Here is a 13,238-nt window from a genome sequence, read left to right on the forward strand (position 1 = left end):
TTTCTAATATTGTATTGATCTTCAAGACAAATTATTTTACATATAATGTAATTTAATTACACTCATAAGCTATAATATAGAGATAAGCCTTTAAATATTATAAACAAAGATTTATAGAATCAAGAAGCGATGAGCTAATCCCAAGTTTTCCTAATCCTTTTAAATGTTATCTCTGAACTTAAAAAAAACCTATGGAATTTTTTTTACTTAGATCCCTTCTAATCTTTTGTTACAATGTCTTTCCCTTCCTAAGAGCTGCTGGACACTTAAATGTACATTGATGTTACCACTTCTCTGCATTAATTTTTTAATGCTTTTTACTTATTGTATTGCACATTTTATGTATTGTAATAATTAAATTGAAAACTCACAGATTACAATTTCCTCTCGAATCTAATTTGATGAAAATGGAAGATTCTATTCACGATTAAATTCTGGGATAAAAGTGCTCAATCTGACAATGCTGAAAAATAAAACCAGTTTAGTTAGTATTAAATTATTAAAAATAAATAACAAACAAGTCTATAAGTTATATTAGTATAATATTTTGTTTAATGATAAACAGTTCACACAAATAAATCCACAAATAAATTACAAAATTCATCTTATGCTTTTTGTTATGAAGAAATTTGGTGGATTAAATTATAAGAAGTGAAATTAATTCATCAAGACATCTAAGTCTAGTATGTTGTGGTTTAACTGCTTTCAACGATGGCTGTTATTCTTCTGAATGAAAATGCATAACCTTACCCTATAGGCCACTCAAAGACTTTAGTTGTTGGTTGAAGTTGGAGATTTTTATTGTTATTCCTTTTGTTTGGACACTGCTTGAATACCTTCTCTTTATTAAGATAAAGATTTGTCTGTTAATTGGTATAATGAACTAACAAGGGGCTCAGAAATGGATGGGTGGTGGATTTCAAAAATCATTTCTACAAAAGTTGGTGTTGTGGTGCAACAAGTACCCGAGAGTGGAAAGTGACTAGACGAAAGTCTAGTGAAGATATGTTTGTAAGATATAGCGATCCAAGTAACAAAATATTTAGACACTGTTTTTTTTTTTTATATTACCAGAATTCATGTATATGCTATATTTGTCTATACATTGTGGAGGACTTTTCACGATAGCTTTAGATTTTTACTAAAGTAAAACTTGTCAGCTTTTATCCATTTGTCCTAACATTGCATAAGAAAAGCTGAACAATTTTTTGTAATTAAGAATTACATTAAACCTGATCAAAGTTTAGATATTTATTTTAAAGCATGATAGAGGAACCGCAGCTGATACAATTTTTTTTTTTTTTCATTTCTACTTACGTAGGAAGAAATTGTTGTTTGAAAAAAGTCAATAAAATGATTATAGACATTTATATATGTCATTTGCCATAAACAAAGGATTGAATGCAACAAGATATGAGATACAAGTCCCACAAAACGGCATCACCATTTTCTAGCGATTACCCATTGTCTTCTACCCAGAGTAGGCCAAGCCCACTGAAACACAGAAAATCTCTCACCTGTACAAGCGACACCTTCACTCTATTCAACACTGGGACTGGTCGTGTATGTAAATCAATATTCTTAATGAAAGTGAAAGTAATTGTATCTCTTTCATCTGTTGTGCTTTATATGCATCACCGCATTGTGATTGTGACAGATTATGTAATTAAACAACTTAAGATACAACTTCTGCTAGGTCACAGAGAATGAATTGCAAAAGGTACTTCACAGTTGGGGACAGTAACATCATGTGTTGCATCGACTACTCTTTTACCAGCATTAAATCGAATGAACATGTGATTTATGTGTAGATAGCTGATTGGTGACAGCACATTATCCACTTTGCTTCTACTTAATAAAACAGTAATTAATTCTTCTAATCTAATATCATTGCAGATGTAAAATAGTTATTTAAAAATTATTGGTTTTTAATAAACATACGAATAATCAAATGTTCTATTAAATGTAAATAAAACATAGTTTGTTTAAATTTAAACATATTGTCAGATATTGGAATAACACTAGACAAAAAAATTTGTATCTAACATGTTGCACAACTGTCCTTACTGTAATTTGGGTGCTGATCTCAAATATGCTATTGAAATTGTGTTATGTAAAGGTTTTACATAAATCGTAAATTTGTAATGTTTTTTTTATAAGAAACTCATTTTGAAGAACTGCTAGTTACAGTTCAGAGTGGCTTCTGCATTTTTACTTTTAAACAATATGCAGACATCCTAAATAAAGAAAAAATAAAGCAGTTTTATTAGATAATGGTAACAAACAAGCATCCATTCAAGCAGCTCATGCGGTTTACATAAAAGAAATATATGAAACTGTGGAATCAATATTAAAAGCAATAAAATACAAAGAGCATATATGCAAGTTTCCAGTCATTTGAAAGTTTTTGCGTTGCTTCTTGGTTTACAAGGAGAGTTTAAAAAATATTGTTTTCGTTGTTTTTGGGGTAGTCATGGTACAAAAAGTCATTACTAAGTAAAGAACTGGCCATTCTGGCAGAACTTTATGGCCAGTGAAAAAAATGTAAAGCATTTATTATTAATTATGAGTGGTAAAATCATACCGTAGCCATTTCACGTAAAACTTGGACTAATGAAAAATTTTATAGAGCCACTAGACAAAATGGACGAGGATTTAATCATTTAACAATAGGTTTTCCTAGTTCAAGGAGAGTACATTTATCAGTCCACAAATCAAAACAGTGCTTAAGGATATAACTTTTGAGGATAAACTTAGGGAATATGAGTTAGCTGCATGGAAGTCCTTCAAAGACATTGTTGGTATTTTTTAGGAAACAGTAAAGATGAAAACTATGTTTTTATATTTAATAAGCAGTTAAAACCCTACAAACATTTAGCATGTAGGATGTTATTAAGAAATTCATTTCCTACAGTCCCACGTAGACTTTTATCCTGAAAATTTGGGCTCTGTCAGTGATGAGCAGCAAGAGCGTTTCAGTCAGGATATTCTGACTGTGGAACATCATTACCAAGGAAGATGGGATCTTGGAATGATGGTCGACTATTGTTAGTTTTTATTTAGACAAACTGATCAAACATCATACAAGCGAAAACATTTGTCAACATATTTTAAAAATTCAGTTCCAATGATTTAAATGTTCAAAAACTCTATTGAATATATTTCAATTCATCTGTATTTGAATAAACAAAAATTTAGCCGATTTAAACAAATTATAAATAACTACACACAAATAATAACTTTTTTGAAATACTGTTATCACACTGATAACAATATCTTTGTGTAATTTTGTTATTACACAAGATTTTTCTAAGTTTTGAATTCAGCCCCCAAAATTTGTTAAAATCACCATGTACAATTCTAGATATACATTTTTTTTTTTAATGTTTTACTGCGTTTTAAAAATTCTATTAGACATTTACGGTACTTACTTTTTATTCAATCCAGATTTGAAACTACGGTTGATAGTCACTTTAATTAAAATTTTCCTTATCTTCCATAATCATTCTCCACTTTCAATATTACATTTGAGAATCAGTAACCATTTTTTTGTCACAGCTTCCACGAATTTAAAAGTACTCCCAGTACAGCACCTACAACTCAAAATCACTTGGCAAAAAGATTAGTAATGACTTAATATGAACTGTTCATTTTTTTTTTTTTTTTTTTTTTTTTTTTTTTTCGTAGGAGGAGGAAAAAGCTCTAACAGCCACCGTCTGCACCCGGAACAGACGGTAGTGTCGGGCTCTCACCGACTAAAAAACCTCCCCCTTAGGGAGGAGGACCCTATTAGGGATTGTGATCGCGGACGCGACTTAACTAATAATAAAATAATATTTACGTTGTACCTGAAAAAACATACACAGCATATACAAAATTTATATCTATTTTTATAAAACTTAATTTACACTCCTTATCTAAGTAATTTTAATGTAAAATTTATGTTGAACCTGAAATAGAAACATACACAAAAATAGACATAAAAAATTCCCTAAAGGAAAGTTCCTATCAGGGGACCCTACTGGGACTATGCACCTACCGCGATTTTATAAGAATATTATACTATCAACTTAAAAACTACACAACTTATTTTTAACATGAAAATTTATAATATTAAACAATAATAACAAAAGTAAGTACCTTTAGTAGAAAATTATCTTACAATAAAAGGGAGTACCACAATGTAAGGAGGGCCACTTACATGGCAGCTCTCCCTTAGAATATTAAATGAACCGTTGAGTTACCTGAAACAAAAGAAAATAAGACAAATTCAATTAGCGGTTGTGAAATTAATATAGTTTTGTTTTAATTATTAAATTCATTTCATGTATGATAGCATTGAACTTTTTCTAACAAAAATATTTATTAGGAATGATTAGGTGGTCCATTTTTACTCCTTAGATATTTAACCTGAGGTAGAAGTATTTATATAGACATTTTTTGCAGAAATAGAATCGCTACCTAGGTAGTTACACAAGAAAAGCTATACCCTCCTCCAGACTAGATAGATATAAAGAACACTGAATTTTTTACGGACCCCGCATCATTAGATATCCATTGAGAAATCATTGAAAAACACCCTTTTAATAGATCAAGGTAGAAGAAAATAAAGGGAAAAAGTGGAAGTTAGAAGGTTAGAAAGGAATAATCCACAGAATATTGCTATACATAACAACTTGCTCAAAAAAATTCTAAGCCCCTTTTAAGGCAGCAAAGATTCCTCTTGTACAAGATCAGAGCGCTTTACAAAGAATAGATGCAAAAACATTATTCTGAATTAAGGTTCACTGATGTAGATGGTAACAAATCTATATCGCATCCAGGAATGTGTATTATATGAACCTACTTGGCCGAGCTAAAATTTTCAGCTAAGAATAATGTTGAATGGTAACAAAAATCGATACAGGATATCGGTATACCACCTGATCCTTTTACTAATTTTTATATTATTTTTTTTTAAATCATACTTAATATTTTTATAGAATGAAATGCATCATTTATTTTCTTATTATTTTTTTGTAATTTTATATAGGTTTCCACTTGCTTTGATTGCTCTGGTATTTAAAATTCATTAAATATTTATGTGCCATCTACTTTATAAGTATATTCTACAAATTTTGACAAAGATGTGCAAGCATGGTTTCATTAAATTTACATTTAATGTAATAAAAATAGAGTTTAATACATACTGGAGATACAGGGTACTGCAAAAAACGGTCAGTGGAAATTAATATGGCAAGTTTAACTTATCTAATTACTGTGTTTTGGTGGTTTATATTTCAAATAAAATATTTATCAGAGACAAATTAGGCATTGACCAGATACTGTCATTTCTTGATATGTAACGCTATTATTTCTTTTCTTTATTATACTGTTGTTTCCTTTATTGCATTTATGTTGTAATTTGCCACACAAAATTTCTGTTTCGCATGACATTTAATGACAGATCTACCTAAAATTTTTTTTAAATTTAGAAATAAAAGTACCTGCAGTATCAAAAGAGAAAGTTGCCTATCAATGATATAAACTGGAGTCTAAACTAATGGCCTGACCCTCTCTTTTTCTGTTTAGCCTCTGGAACCACCATAAGGTATTACTTTAGAAGATGATATGTATGAATGCAAATTAAGTGTAGTTTTGTTCAGTCTCACATCGACTATTCCTGAAATATGTGGTTAATTGAAACCCTACCGTGAAAGAACACTAATATCCACAATCTAGTATTCAAATCCATTTAAAAGTCTTTACTAGGATTTGAACCTTAGAACTCTCGACTTTGAAATCATTTGACTTGCAATGACGAGTTAACCACTAGACTAGCCACAGTGAGCTAATGCCCTGACCTTGGCCCCTGGTACAAGGCAAGTGATAATGGTTGGCTGAATTCACAGAGTGAGTATTTCCATTACTTGGTTGCTCTAACTGAAGCTAAACATTATATAAACGGATGGAGTCTTAATAAATACTAGTATTATCATGAAATTATATGGTGTAGTAAAGAATTAGTAGTACCTTAATATTTTACCATTTGGCAACACAGCTATACATTTATCGCCACGGCTAATCCAAAGATCAAATCCATCGAGCAGCTGAAAGAATCGGTCAATCTGGTAGTCTGAAGAAATAGGATGCAGCATGAAGTGAAGAGTTGATGAGATGTGGAATGTAATCTGGTAATCTGTATTATTTCTAGTCTCATTTTTATTTATAGTTTGTAAATTTTTGTAGTGAGGAAGATAACGTTAATTTCACACTTTGATCTTGATCGCACTTTAATTTCACACTTTATTTACACCAATCACTTTATTTACCCCACAATTTCAAAATATGTGAAAATAAAATAATTACACACTAAAAACCAGAATCAGTACACGCCTTTTTAATATGCAAGACAAATATATTACATACAAAAATTATTAAATTTTGAAGTAATTTGGATTACTGTTTTGCTAGATGGATTTTTTTTCAAATAATCATTCTACTTAGGTTTTTACCACAAAAAAATGGTAAATTTTGCAACTAAGTTAATTTTTTTAATAAAAAAATAAGCAAATAAAGTGAAATAATTTATTATGGCACCTCTAAAATCAGCTGACTCTGGTTTGAAAAAATTAAACTAACATGCAAGCATGCATCTTCTCTGAAGCAGGTTGGCTGAATGCAGATTGGGGAAAGCAAAGGGGTATTCAAAATTTAAAATATTTCAAATAAAATAAAAAATTCTTAAAACTGTAATTAGATATAAATATGCTCTAACCTTCAATTTGATTAACACCTAACAAAAAAATTTAAGAAAAAGCTTATGTAATATAATATTATCAAATAAAAAAAAAAAAAAATTAAAATTAAACATATATTATATCCTACATGAACCAGATTTAAAAGCTGCATTTAATTAAGAAATTGCCTCTATATATTTACTTATTTTTTAAATTTTTTGAACTTATTTAAATGATTAATTTTGTCAATGAAATGAACAAAATTTAACTAATTTACAAAAAAGGTAATTTTAAAAACCCACTCATTAATATTTCAAATTAAATTTTATATAGCAATTAAAACTAAAAAAAGGAATTTTTATGTGATTAAATTTTTAATTAAAATATAAATTTAAATTATAAAATTTAATTTTTTATGAATTTAAATTAAGTTATAAGGAGGACTTCAGCCACTGGTAGTGAAGTGATGAGCTGAAAAGACAAAGAAACATAATAAACATAGAATAACTATAAATATTATGAATAAACTATTTCTAACATTAACATATATCACCCCCCCAATAGATATACACAGCACCCCCCCAACCGAAACAATATCGGGATGATGAAATGCGGTCGCGACGCGGTACGAATGCTTTATGTACCCAGATTTCGCGAGAACTATTCATTGCATACAACATAGATATTTACAATGTCAATATGTAATCAAGAATTATAATTAAAAATAATTGTGTATCATATTAGGTAACTGATAAGCTAAGATTTTTTGTCTGTATAGGTAACTGATAAGCTAAGACTTTTCTGTCTGTATATACACTCTAATCTGTGTGTTGTTACAGTTACATAATTTGAAACTGTATTTCTAAAAATGAAATCGAATTAGAAGACTGAACTAGGGAAATATTAACCAGAAGATTTTTGTTTTATAATTTCAACAGAAAAATGTTATCAATTTGAAGAAATATAACTTAAGGGATTTTTCTATTATTTTCAATATTAAAAATAGAAGATTTTTTAAAGAAATCAATTACTCAGAGAGTCTTTAATCATAATGAATTTACTTGTATTTTTCATATTTCTTTTTTTCCCTTTTGTACCTGTGCAGGTGTATGCATTACTATCCAGACCTCTTAATTACCCCCTTTAAGATTCTCTTAAGAATGCATTTTCACAGCATAATATGGCCAATCCCAATTGGAATTAAAAAAACAAAAGTCTATAATCTATATTATTGAAAAAAGGTAAAGTTACTAATGAATAGCAAATGGAATCAAATTGTGATCAATGACAATCCAAGTGAAAAGGGGGTATTAAATAATGCAAATACTAAATGTAATATTGAAGTTACCTTTATCTGTAGGATTATAGAAAAAAATTAAATCTTATTATTAAGTAATCCATAAGGAGGTCTTTTTTGATCAGTGATATGTAATATAAGTACAAAGGAATTCTATATGTGAACAGCGGGGGGTGCAGAATGATTAATAGCAGGTGACAGGTACCGATTAAATCACAAATTCTAATCTTGTATAAGAAAAGAGAAGGTGCTCGATTTCAGTTTTACACGGTTTGGAAAAATGGTTTATAAAAAATATACATTTATAGAAATAAAGTAATAATTTCAGTGGGCAAGATATGGCATATACTTTAGAACACTAAAACCAAGGGGTTTATATATATTTAGTTTGCTCATACAAAAGGTTTAATGTAGTGTATTTTTAGGTTTAATATTCCTGTAAAAGTTATCAAAGGTGTAATAGTGATGGGCCTTTTAAATAGAACTAAAATGATTCCTGACCGACATACTGTAATAGTTCCTTGATGTTTCTGGGCAGAAGACCAGTATATGTTCAAATACTGTGTGACAGTGTCAAAAATAGATTTATGTAATGTTAGATGCTTTTAGAATACTTAGGGTAAGGTAGGAGATGTTTTTAAATGAAAGCTAAAAAATCTGATTGTGTGTTGTATCCTTAAATTTATTTATATATATAGATAATCAAAGGGACATTTTGGATTTGATTTTGTTGTTAAGTATGATTATTTATTTAAGAAATTACTTCATATAATTATAAAAATGAAGGTGAATTCACAAAGAAAAATAAAACGAGAGACTGTTTTACATAAACAGATCTAATACGATTGGAAAAAAGCCAATACTATGAATTAACAAATCACAAATTTCTATTTATTTTTTAATAAATGGTAAAGTTGTATAAACAGTCTTAAGTGGTTTATATACCCTCTTCCTTAAAATCAATTATATTATAATTTAACCTCTCTGAAGACACAGTTCTAATTTAATACTTGAAAATCAAATTATATTACATTTAAATTTAGATATTCTACTCAAATACAGCAGAATGAATGATATACATAAAATACCCATCAACTAAACTTAAATTAGTGTAATTAATGTTAGTCAATGTTAGTAAAACAATTTTTTATGATAAAACAGTTATATTTCTAAGCTACATAAAAAGAACATGCAATTACAAACTACATGAAATTACTAGCTACATAACAAGTACATGCAATTACAAGCTACCTAATTATTTTATGTATATTATTCAAATTACTGTATATGAGCCTACAAAACCCTGTAAACATAATCTGTATATGAAATATACATAGCAAAAAGATTTATCTCTCTCCAAAGAGGTTAAATTTAAATATTTAATTAAAAGGTTAGGAAACTAATGCTTATTAATATTTTTGAAAAATTGTATTTGCATTACATTAAAAAACAGAGAATTCACATAAAGAACAAAATTACAGTGTACTACTTGTTATTATGAAAATAAATGGAACCTTTACAGTATATGGTCATTTGACTTTTTTCTTGAACGTATGAATATAAACTGGGATTGTATTTTTCTTCCTATATGAAGTTTTACAAACGGCTATACATAAATTCAGTAAAATAATTGTAACTGAAAGAAAAAGCAGAGTAAAAAATTCTAAATGATTTCAATGAAGAAATTATTTGAAATAATTGGCTAACTTTTTTATATGAATGTGGTGACAAAAGAGATATACGGCATTGTTACATTAACCACTAAAGTATCTAACCTAACAAAGTTAAGAATTACATAAAAAATATATTAAAGCGTAGAATAAAATTCACTTAGAAGAAAAATGAGTAATTAAAAAAATTATGCCCTTATTTTTTCTTTCTACCTAGTCATCTGTAATCAGAATAAATAAACAATTTGCACCTGCTTGAAAATAATTAAAAAAATACTATTAAACTTTTTTGATTGTATTACAGTATTCAGAAGCTTGAGTGCCGGTTGGCAATTCACTACAAATGGGAACAAGTATTTGGATTTGAATATTCTGTTTTTATTTATTAGCGAGCTGAAAAAAATTAAAATAAATTTAGCTAAAACAGGAATGGTTGATTACACAATAAAACAGCTTTACAAAAGATTTCTTTTTCAGGTTACAATCGAGAGACCCAGAAATGAATGCAGGTAACTACAACTGAGGTCCAGGAAAAATTTAGAAATATGGGAAACAAAAATAAATTTTAAATTATCTTTAATTAAGAAAAGATAATTTCTTATTATTATAAACTCTTGAAAAATAAATGAAGAATACCTATGCAATAATGGAAAATATTTGTACAAGTGATAATTGGGGCTTTTATTTCTAGAATTTTCTAGAGAATTACAGAAAAAAGAAATTGAACAACATAGATGTGAAAATGTGTGGATGTCCAATAAGATTTGGTTCAATGATTTTGTATGAAAGAAGATTAAGATTGTTCAAGTGGGGAAATAACACAATTATTATGATCTGAAAAAAACTAAAGAAAGATAAGAGTATTTTAAATATGATATAAAACTGCACATTATTGTTTTTTAATTCAAACTACAATCTTACCTTAATACAGTATTTCCTAATAATTAAAGTATTCGATACATCAAATAATAAAATTTGATGGTTCCTGCAAGATATTCATCGTACTAATGTATTTGTACTTATTTTCAGTAGACATTAAAGGTAGCCAAGCGCAAGAAAAAACCTATCTATTCAGTACATATAAATTACACTTAACTATTTATAAGTAATGTATCCAGATGTAATATAAAAATTAGGCAATTGCTATAAAATTATTTAAAATATTAATACATTTTATAGCATTTTCTTGAATAAAATTCATTTCAGTTCTTACATAAAATTCACCAGTAATTAATATAAAAATTTTGCCAGTTGATGCATCCATTTCAAAAAAAGATTACATCACCCCTGCTTTTTTTTTAATAAAACAAATTTTGTAAAATGTAAGATTATTATTTATCTATAATAGATATTAAATTAAAATAAAAAAAGTTCAAAAATAAATTGTAACAACGTGCTTTAGAAAACCACGTTAAATTTAAGCTGTAAATTAAGAAAGAAATGTTTAATTTAAAACCGATATATTAAAAAAAAAATAATAAATCTATGTTGCATACAATAAAATAAATGTCCCTCACTTAAAATAATGTCCTAAATTGTGTGGTTTTCTTTTCTAGTAGATTGTTCAAAGTCCACACGAACGACTTGCACACCGCAACGGATACGCCACGACTGAAAGAATACGACGGTCTTTTACTGCGTATGACGTTCAAAAACAAGTTAATTACCGTTCTGTGTTTCTGATTGGTCAATCATATCTGAGTTGTGTAGTCTCTAGAGACTCAAGCGCTCCCTCATGACGTATCGTAATCCGTGCACAGTTAAAACAATTGACAAACAACTATAGACAATAGACAAACGAATTGAAAAACAAGTTAATTACTTTTCTGTGTTTCTGATTGGTCTATGGTATTACAGTTTAATCGTTCTAATGAATCCCTCCGACATAACTTCTTAGTAATTTTGAATAAATAATCACGTGAAAATATAAATCTAAATTTAAAATAAAAAGAAGGAAATTATTTCAAAACTATTTTTTTTGCCTTTACCTGTATTAAAATATTTTATAAAAACAAATTACGTCATCAGAATTGTCGATGTAGTCGAAAATTAACCGAATTTTTTTTCAATAGTAATTTACAGAACTGAACTTTTGTTTTTTGCACCGATATTTATTTTTTTCTGTTAAGTAAAAAAAATTGGTAATATTATGCTCTCCAAGACAGAATAAGGTATTAATTTGTTAATTAATATCAGTGAAAATTGCTAAATATAAAATGAATTTTGTTATAAATTAATTTCCATACATAATATTTTTTATTAAATGGGATATATTAGGTCCGGCCTTTGCTAACACCGAAGGTCTCGCACAAAAATTCTCCCTATATCTAACTTCAATTACACGATGCACTCAAATCATTTTTGATTGTGTCTTTAAACGCCAAAAATACTATCCTCATGCTAACAAAACAAGTGTTGAATGCAACAACGACAGTTTTGTCCTACAATTCAATTTACTTAAAGTCGTCTTGATTTACTTAAAAATCAAGAAACTCATTTACAAAGTTAGTTAGCCTCTAATAAAAACATATCCTTCTCTCTGCTCTGATCCGCATTCGGAGTGAGGTCACTGCCTATCATTGACAATGACTCGAGGCCTTTTACATTTTTGATGCACTTTGACCTCCAGCCTTTTACTAACAGATTCTGACTGAAAGCTCGTTTTCCCTGTGCTATTCGGCATTTTATATCGCTCCTGCTTCGTCCATCTTTAGTAATTCTACTTCCCAAATAACAGAATTCTTCTACCTCCATAATCTTTTCTCTTCCTATTTTTATATTAAATTGTCCATCTTCATTATTTCTAATCCGACGTCAGATTCATCATCTGTTGTCGAATTACATTCGCGAATGGTGAGGAAAGTGTTTAATACATAAATGCATTTATTTGGGTGTGGTAGTTTCTTCGCGTAAAATGTAACGGTTTTTTTTCTTTTACAGAATGGATGAGGGTGCGCGTGCAACGCACACGCAGTCATCCCGCACTCTGATTAGTTGACAGAATGGTGGGAATCTTAAAAAAAGTCGCAATCGTCGCCTCCCGGTACAAACGCCACGATGACCAGAAACATCCTCGAGATACGTCTAAATTTTTATTCACACACACACACACACGCAATGACATTCAAATATATATACGAGTATAAATATTGTATGGTAGGTGTGCCGTCACATACTAACAATGGGACTATAATAATAGAGAAAAAAATTTTATTCACACACACAATCACATATATATATATTTGTAAAACGTCACAAGATGGTCGAAGTGTACTAATATATATTTCATTTTTCATGAAAAATCCCGATTCGTTAGAACATGTCTCTTGGTGGTCAGGTGTATACTTGTTATATTAATATGTATATCGAAGTTTTGGAAAAATTTAGTACTTTTTAACAGGATCCGAATTTTCGGAAGAAAATCTCAAATATCTCGAAAACGGTCGGTCCTAGCGCTCTGATAAATTTTCTCAACCCCCTAGACCAAACCCCATCCGCTCCCAGTGGTTCCCGACAGTTGATAATATTTTCAAGTGCACCCAGGGAGCCATT

Source organism: Lycorma delicatula, chromosome 4, assembly GCF_047948215.1.
Source record: "Lycorma delicatula isolate Av1 chromosome 4, ASM4794821v1, whole genome shotgun sequence".
NCBI lineage: Eukaryota > Metazoa > Arthropoda > Insecta > Hemiptera > Fulgoridae > Lycorma > Lycorma delicatula.